Genomic DNA, 7,102 nt, shown 5'->3' with positions numbered 1-7,102 from the left:
AGCCTGCTTGCAAGCGGTAGATGTTGTTTTCGTAGACTGCAAAAACAGCCGTAATTTTGAGTGGACGAATGCATTTTCAAGTGACAGGTCTGGAGCGAGGGTGAAAACGAAGAGTGTGACTGGGGAGAGACTCCCTACGGCGTGTGAGGCTCGCGGGTTTGGCGCGCGAGAATACGAAAAACGGCATGTTTTGCAGTCATCAGACGCCATATTGGAAGAGCATAGGATAGGTCTGGGTCGGGGTGATAAAACGAAATCCTAACTATTTTCAAAAGGCTGTAAGAAAAAATAATACGAGATCGAGGCAACAGTTTCTTCGCAACACTATGATAATGGGGGCCGGGGTAAAGGGGCAATTTCGGCTTCAAAATGATCATTTTCCGCGAAAGAACTGGGGAGAGTTTCAAAACAATGTTATGCGCAGTATGAGATGCGCGGTGCAAAACAAGGAATTACCTTCATAACCCTGCTGGCTTTATGGGTCTGCACAGCACGGGGTGTTCAATGGAGAGACTGGCGAGACATACAGAAGTGCAATACGCTATGTTTTACACTCAGATCGCAATTTCCAGAATTTCATGTAAATCGGGAGAATCTGATAAAAATCGGGAAGGTTGGAATGTCTGCGTTATCCTTTCTTACCGCTTCAATTGGATGCAACGATTTCCCACTCGCTTTAGAAAGCGACTTTATACTGACTTATAAATTAACTGAGACGGTAGAGCATATTTTTTTTACATTCTTTTCCTTTTTCGAAGAGGCGACATTCGCGTTTTTCGGCCAGCTTTCTTTATTCCCACGCGGAGGGCCTGGGCTGGGTAGTCATGTAGATAAATGATCTTCCCAGGGTTTGGAGAAGAAGGAAATATGGCAAATTTGAACTGGGAACCATGTGAAATATTTTAGGGAACAAGGCAATAAAAAACAATTTAAACCAATTACTTTTAGGGATCAAAAAGCTGGGAACAAGTTTTGAAAGTAATTTCGGGAACAAGGGAACACAACCAAATATTTGAAGGCAACAAAGGCCCCCCATCCTGGAAGGCCTCTCATATAGTAAAACGATGATGGCAGAAATTTCTACTCCAATTATGTTGCAAATATCATGAAATTAATTTGCTATAATCTTCACATTGATCTGAATAAGCACTAGTAGCCGGGAGAAATTGTTTGAAACAAGGAGAAAAGGAGGAAAATCTGAGTCTCCCAGCAGCACCGGGCGTGCGGGAGATTTGACAGGTCTAGCCGGATGACAGTACAGGTCGTGCACGGGTAACTCCATTTGAAAGTTTGGGGTTGCTTTAGTATAGGTAAAACAATAATATGTAAGGAGTGACCTGAGGAATGGGACCTAAACCTGCCATGCAAGTTAAGACTGATGCAACTCACAGCTGTGGGACATTATTAACAGTTAAGTATGTTGTCACTACCATTAAATAGTTACTGCATCCTGCAAAATGGGCTAAAAAGAGAGAGAGAGAGAAATGGGTCATTTTCCTTGAAAAATAGGAAAAAATAGGAAGGACTAAGACAAAGAGAAAAATAGGCACTTGACTACCTGCAAGTTAAGAATTTTATCAAAAAATGGTAATGCGACCATTTAACTGAAACACACCAAACTTGAATTCCTTTAATTTAGTTTTCTTTGATCAACTACCAGAAAGTCCCAATTATCAAATTACAACAAAAGCATGAAAATGACAAAAAAAAAAAATATTTCAGAATCAAGAAATGACTTAAACATGAATGTCCTGGGGTTTCAATAAACTTTGAAGTTGACAGCTAGTTCGAATAGAATAACTGCCTGCTGTCATTGTCATAATAACCTTTAATCTTAGGTTTGAAAGAATCTGTCTTTAATTGCTTCAATATATTGAGGGAAAGAAGTAGCTGAATTCCCTGAGTGAAGTAGCCCACGCTTTTTGTTGCCCGTCGGTGCATAACATTATTGAAACCCCTGAATGTCCAATGTAGAGAAAGTGTCTAACCAGCAGGTACAAAACATAGGTCACAGGTCATGTTTTACCAAGACAGAAAGAACCCTAAACATTCATTAAAGCCAACCTTGAGTCTAATTCAGGGGTTTTATTAACCTCCAGGGCCGGGTACTAGCACCCATCTACACTGGGTACAGTAAATAATCCACCATTGCTCAAAGGAGGTCTCAAGATCAAAAGCCAGACTATATAGGGGTGCCCACTCACTCTATCACAAGGTCCTTTCTACTTTAAAACGTAATAAAACTCTCTCTAATTAGGCCAAAACATTTTTATTCATGAGTTGCAATACCTTGGAAACCAAAACACCTAGTTTTTCAAAGGGACCTGTGTTTTGAACCTGCCCGTGTCTAACATCAAAATTACACAAGCTGCAAATCCAAATACATTGTACAATAACTCAAATAAATAAGAACTATTAAAAAGTACTTTACTTCGGCAAAAAATGGTGCACTTAAATAACTAAATCAAGTAGGTAAGTAAACATGGAACAAAAATAGCAGCTGTCACTTCTATAACATTAATTTTGCATAAAAATTACAAAAATTTAGATTACTTTTATCTCTAAAATAAGCTTTCAAAATCCAGAGAATTACTATCTGTTGTAACATTACTTATCTCTAGGCATTACTCCTACTTAGAAATTTAGTAGCAAACAATCAATAATAAATATATGATCTACAAATCATGAAAGTAGAGTATCAAACAAAATTCGCCTAAATGTAGGTATAATTGCCATTGAAACATACATTTTTCGCAAAAATTAAAAAAGAGCTTCTCTCTCTACCTCAAGTAGAAATTTGAATGTTTAGCGTCACTCACTGACTTCCTTAATTAACTTTTTGCATACACCAAGGTCACTGGGAAGCATGAAAAGTCACTGCAGAAAGCGTTGACGCTAACATGTAAAATCTGATCTGTGCACTCACGTGTGGATCCAGGATTTTCTTAGGGGGGGTTCACCACATAGGAATGGCATTGTTGACTGGTAGTGATTTTTTTTTGGCAGAATACCAGTTGTATTACCACAATGTGTATGATACTACTTGGGACAAAGCCAGACCTAGTGGGATTTCAGACTCTCAAACTTTCATTTTTAAATTCTGAACCCTCTGAGTACTGAGAGAGAGACTCACAGATTTTACTCTAAGGCCAACAAATTTTATTTAATGGGTTAACAACATCTAGGTCCATATGTCCCCTTTAATTAAACACAATCAGGCAGTGATGTCATACCTGAGACAACACTTATGTTTGCACAAGTGATGTCATCAAACACACCAATGAGCATTTTGTACCATTTTGCAAGACAGAGGGGTTAACAACATAAAGGTTCATATGTCCCCTTTGATTAAACACAATCAGGCAGTGATGTCATACCTGAGACAACACTTATGTTTGCACAAGTGATGTCATCAAACACACCAATGAGTATTTTGAACCATTTTGCAAGACAGAGGGTACATGTGTATCAAAGTTTGCCACACTTTCAGTTCCAGTCGTTAAGGATGACAACCTAGTTGCCAATGTTACAAATAACATTTCATCATTTTATCATCTTAGGACTCTGGCATTAAGCCCACAAAAGGGGAGATTCTTCTGAACTACCATTGACCACTGACATCAGCTTCAAATGCTTCTGCTTTCGGTTGAATCTAATACGCCGAATCCAAAGAACAATCCCAGTAAAAACAAGCAGTCCTCCAAGAATGACCATTGCAAGCTCAAGTGCATGAACAATGGTAAACATCAACAGAACTTCTCTCTTAAGCTTATCTGCACTTGTGCTGTCGAGTGTAGCAGATTCATTCACAAACATTACAGGAAAAAACATACTGCGAATTCCAGTGGTCTCAACAATGCCCTTGATTGCCTCTACCTTGACATTGACTTGCAATCGTTTGCTGCTCTTCACCGAAATACCAGTGTGTGGCTCTACATTTAAAAACGTACCATGTGCCTCCTTATTTGGAGAAAGACCACCTATTTCTTTGTTAAGTGATGGATCTCCCAAGTAAAAATGGGGCGCTGAAATGAAAAGAGGTATCTTCACAGGTGAAGGTGGCTGGCAAACACCTATGTCTAATATGCCAGAAGGGTAGCACCTTCCGACACAAAACCCTCTATTATTAGGATTAACCGTGCCATTCAGAAATTCCTCTTCAGGAACAGTGAACTGAAGGGCATTTATTCCCTGGATTCTGGTATTCGCTGCATGAGTTAAGCGCAGGGAACGGCACAGCTCAGTTACAAACACATACAATGTGTCGTCTGGGCTTGTGTCAGGACTAAACTCTGAACCATCGGTACCATTAATCATATTGGCATAGCTGGAATTCCAAACTATCAGCTTTTGCTGTCCTTTCCATGCCTGCCATTGCACAAGGTTCCTGATATCTTTCGCACCAGTACTGACACTTGTGACGCCATCAAAGGTGTTATTTTTCTGGAGCGCAATAATGGGACTTATGTCTGGAAGATCTTTCTGTATAATTTTGGGTAAATCCTTTTAAATTTAGCATACTCGGCAAAGAGCGGGTCCTTGTAGCCCCAAATCAAATCATGAACTTTTCTTTTCATAAAGAAGTTTTCCTTGAATTTTTGTAAGACAAAGACAGCGATTGCCTCCTTCACTGGAAACGGTAAATTTCTCATGGCTTCAGCCAAGGTCACCAATGGAATATTCACTGATGTGACTTCAACTTCATGAGGATCGCAGGAAGGACACGAAGTCGTCGGGTCGTACACAAAATACATTTCCTGGTTGTATGTAACGGAGGCAGCGCTATCGTTCCAAGATATATTCTTTTTTTGTCGGTGTTCGCGGTATGAAAAGGGTCCTCTTTCAACCACGTACGGTCTGCCGCCATGTCTTACCTCGTCCGGATTCATCACATCGAAAAAAAAGAACTGCATATAGATGGGTACTGAGGGATTTTGCCACTGTGCATAGCCCTCGCTGCAAGGACCCAGCACCAACTTTTCATTGATCTTCCTTTGAATGTAGTGGTCGATTACTTTGGTTTCGTAAAGAGTCACGCTAGTTGCAACGAGAAGGATTCCAAGCAAGCAAAGAAATGCGATAGTCTTCCATCCGATGACGCAGCAACATTTGCCAGCCTTTTTCTTCGTATTCTCCATTAGGCAGCAAATTCAATACGATGGTTTTTTTTTCTTCGCTGCTTGCAAAAATTCCAATGGAATGGACGCAGCAAATAAGGCACGACAAACCGCAATGATACTAGTAGCGAAGAAAGGCAGCACCACGTGATCCTCCCTCGACAAACAACAGCTTGGCAAAGACAATTACGTAATCGTTTCTGGCGAAAATTTTCCTCAATTCGTTGGGAAATTTGAAAAGGACCTCAAAAACCTCGAATTCTCAAACAAGTTATACAAAAGTTTAGAACGCTATTACCAATCGTGACCCATTAAAAAGTCATGTGAGTTTTTTAAGAAGCTTTTGTCTTTGTTTTGAGTGGGTGGGGAGAATAAAGAGAGAATAAAGTCCAAAGGTATCTTCTTTCTCCACACAGGATTATCTTCTTTCGGTTTTAAAAGTTTCTGTTTTTTCTTTTACCGTTTTTCTCTTTTTCTAAAGTATGTCAGCGGAAAATACATTTTGTTTTCCTTCAATTAACATTTCCCAGCCCATCCATCCCCAGCCTCCTTTGTCACAAGCAAGCAGTCGTGGTTAATAGGCTCGCTGCGTACTGTCCAGTGGATCGGATATTCTACAAATCTGTCCCTGCATAACTAGCACGGGCGGTCTAACGAAATATGTGATGGAAGACTGTGAAAATTAAGGCTACAGATTAAGCTGTGTAAAAATTTACATTGACTATTGCGGGGGTGGGGTAGAGATGTGGGGTAGGGGTGAGGGGTGAGGGGTTAGGGGTAGGGGTAGGGGTGGGGGTGAAGGGTAAAATAGCTGAAACAACCCAACCCTTTACAAAAATGCTAACGCTTTAGATAATGTTTAGGCCTAAGGTTAGCATTTCTGCAAAGGTTTGGGTTGCTTTACCCCTCCATCCTCAACTCCTACCCCCTACCCCCGGAATTGTCATGGCATTTATTTTCTAATCTCTTGTCTTTCTGGGGTGTCCACACGTCCAGTTCCCAGTGAAGTAGAGCAAAGAAGGAATGATATCATCGGCACAGAAGAGGAAAGGACCTTTAATCTCCCTTGCAGCTATTTTTATTCTCATTACGCACGTTGTCGAGGATAGAGTTGCGTGACAAAAGGACTTTGGTCTGCGTACGAGATTTCCCTTTTTGTGCAGTATCGTAATTTTAACATTCAGACCTCGTTTTACGAGTCGTGCGACTTTAAATCAAAGTGGTATAATTAATAAGATAACTTCCTCAAAAATTGTTGTCTGCTTAATCAAGACAGCGCCGGTGGTACGACACTCCAGCGCCGGTGTCTGGAGGTACTGCGTTTTTCTCTCTTGTTCAAACACTCCGTCAGCGCATGCGCAACGTTTATGGCTCTTCGATACCTAGCCTACTAAAAAAAATTAACATGCTGGTTTATTTGTTTATTTATTTATATTTTGACCAGAAATTGACATTTCAGTTTATTTTATAGGCATAAACGTAACGTAAGAACCGTGCGTGTCTGGTCTTGTCTCAGACAGAGGCGAGAGATGATTTTATGCAGACTAAGATGCCTAAAATGCTCTGTTGTAAATTAAACAAAGCGGTTCACGAGTGAAGTTGTCTCTCTGGCCTTTCTGTGGACGAATTCCAGGACCCACTGCAACAATCTGGGCAAGTTTTGAAAGCTTAAACTTTCAATTGATGCGCTATTTTGCTGGTAGGACTGGGAGGCCCGGCACTTATGAAAAAAACTAGGAAATGAGAATCGGGAGTCTTCCCTTGTCATGGAATGGCAGAATTACCCAGAATTCTTTTGGGCATGAGCGAGGCAACTTAAGAAGCACGAGACTGGCCCTCATCGAATGGCTGAAGCGCGGCCAGCGGAAATGATTTCTAGCCAGATACTCGAGAGTAGGCCTGGCTAATATCGAATATTCTGCAAGACTTTGTGAATTCCACGAATATTATTCCAGCGATAAAAACAGATCATGCAGCAATCGAGC

The 7,102-nt window shown here is 40.7% G+C and overlaps 1 protein-coding gene and 1 pseudogene across 1 annotated transcript in view; both read right to left on the bottom strand.

Annotated features, from left to right (window-relative positions):
• LOC138046866 (DNA repair protein RAD51 homolog 3-like) overlaps positions 1 to 7,102 on the bottom strand; it is a 69,862-nt gene that overhangs the window by 16,804 nt on the left and 45,956 nt on the right. The gene's annotated exons all lie outside the window — the stretch shown is intronic.
• On the bottom strand, positions 2,254 to 5,449 carry LOC138046862 (lysosome membrane protein 2-like; annotated as a pseudogene).

Source organism: Montipora capricornis, chromosome 4 (assembly GCF_036669925.1).
Source record: "Montipora capricornis isolate CH-2021 chromosome 4, ASM3666992v2, whole genome shotgun sequence".
Taxonomy (NCBI): Eukaryota; Metazoa; Cnidaria; class Anthozoa; order Scleractinia; family Acroporidae; genus Montipora; species Montipora capricornis.
The sequence above is the reverse complement of the archived record's forward strand: the minus strand, read 5'-3'. Positions and strand labels throughout refer to the sequence as shown.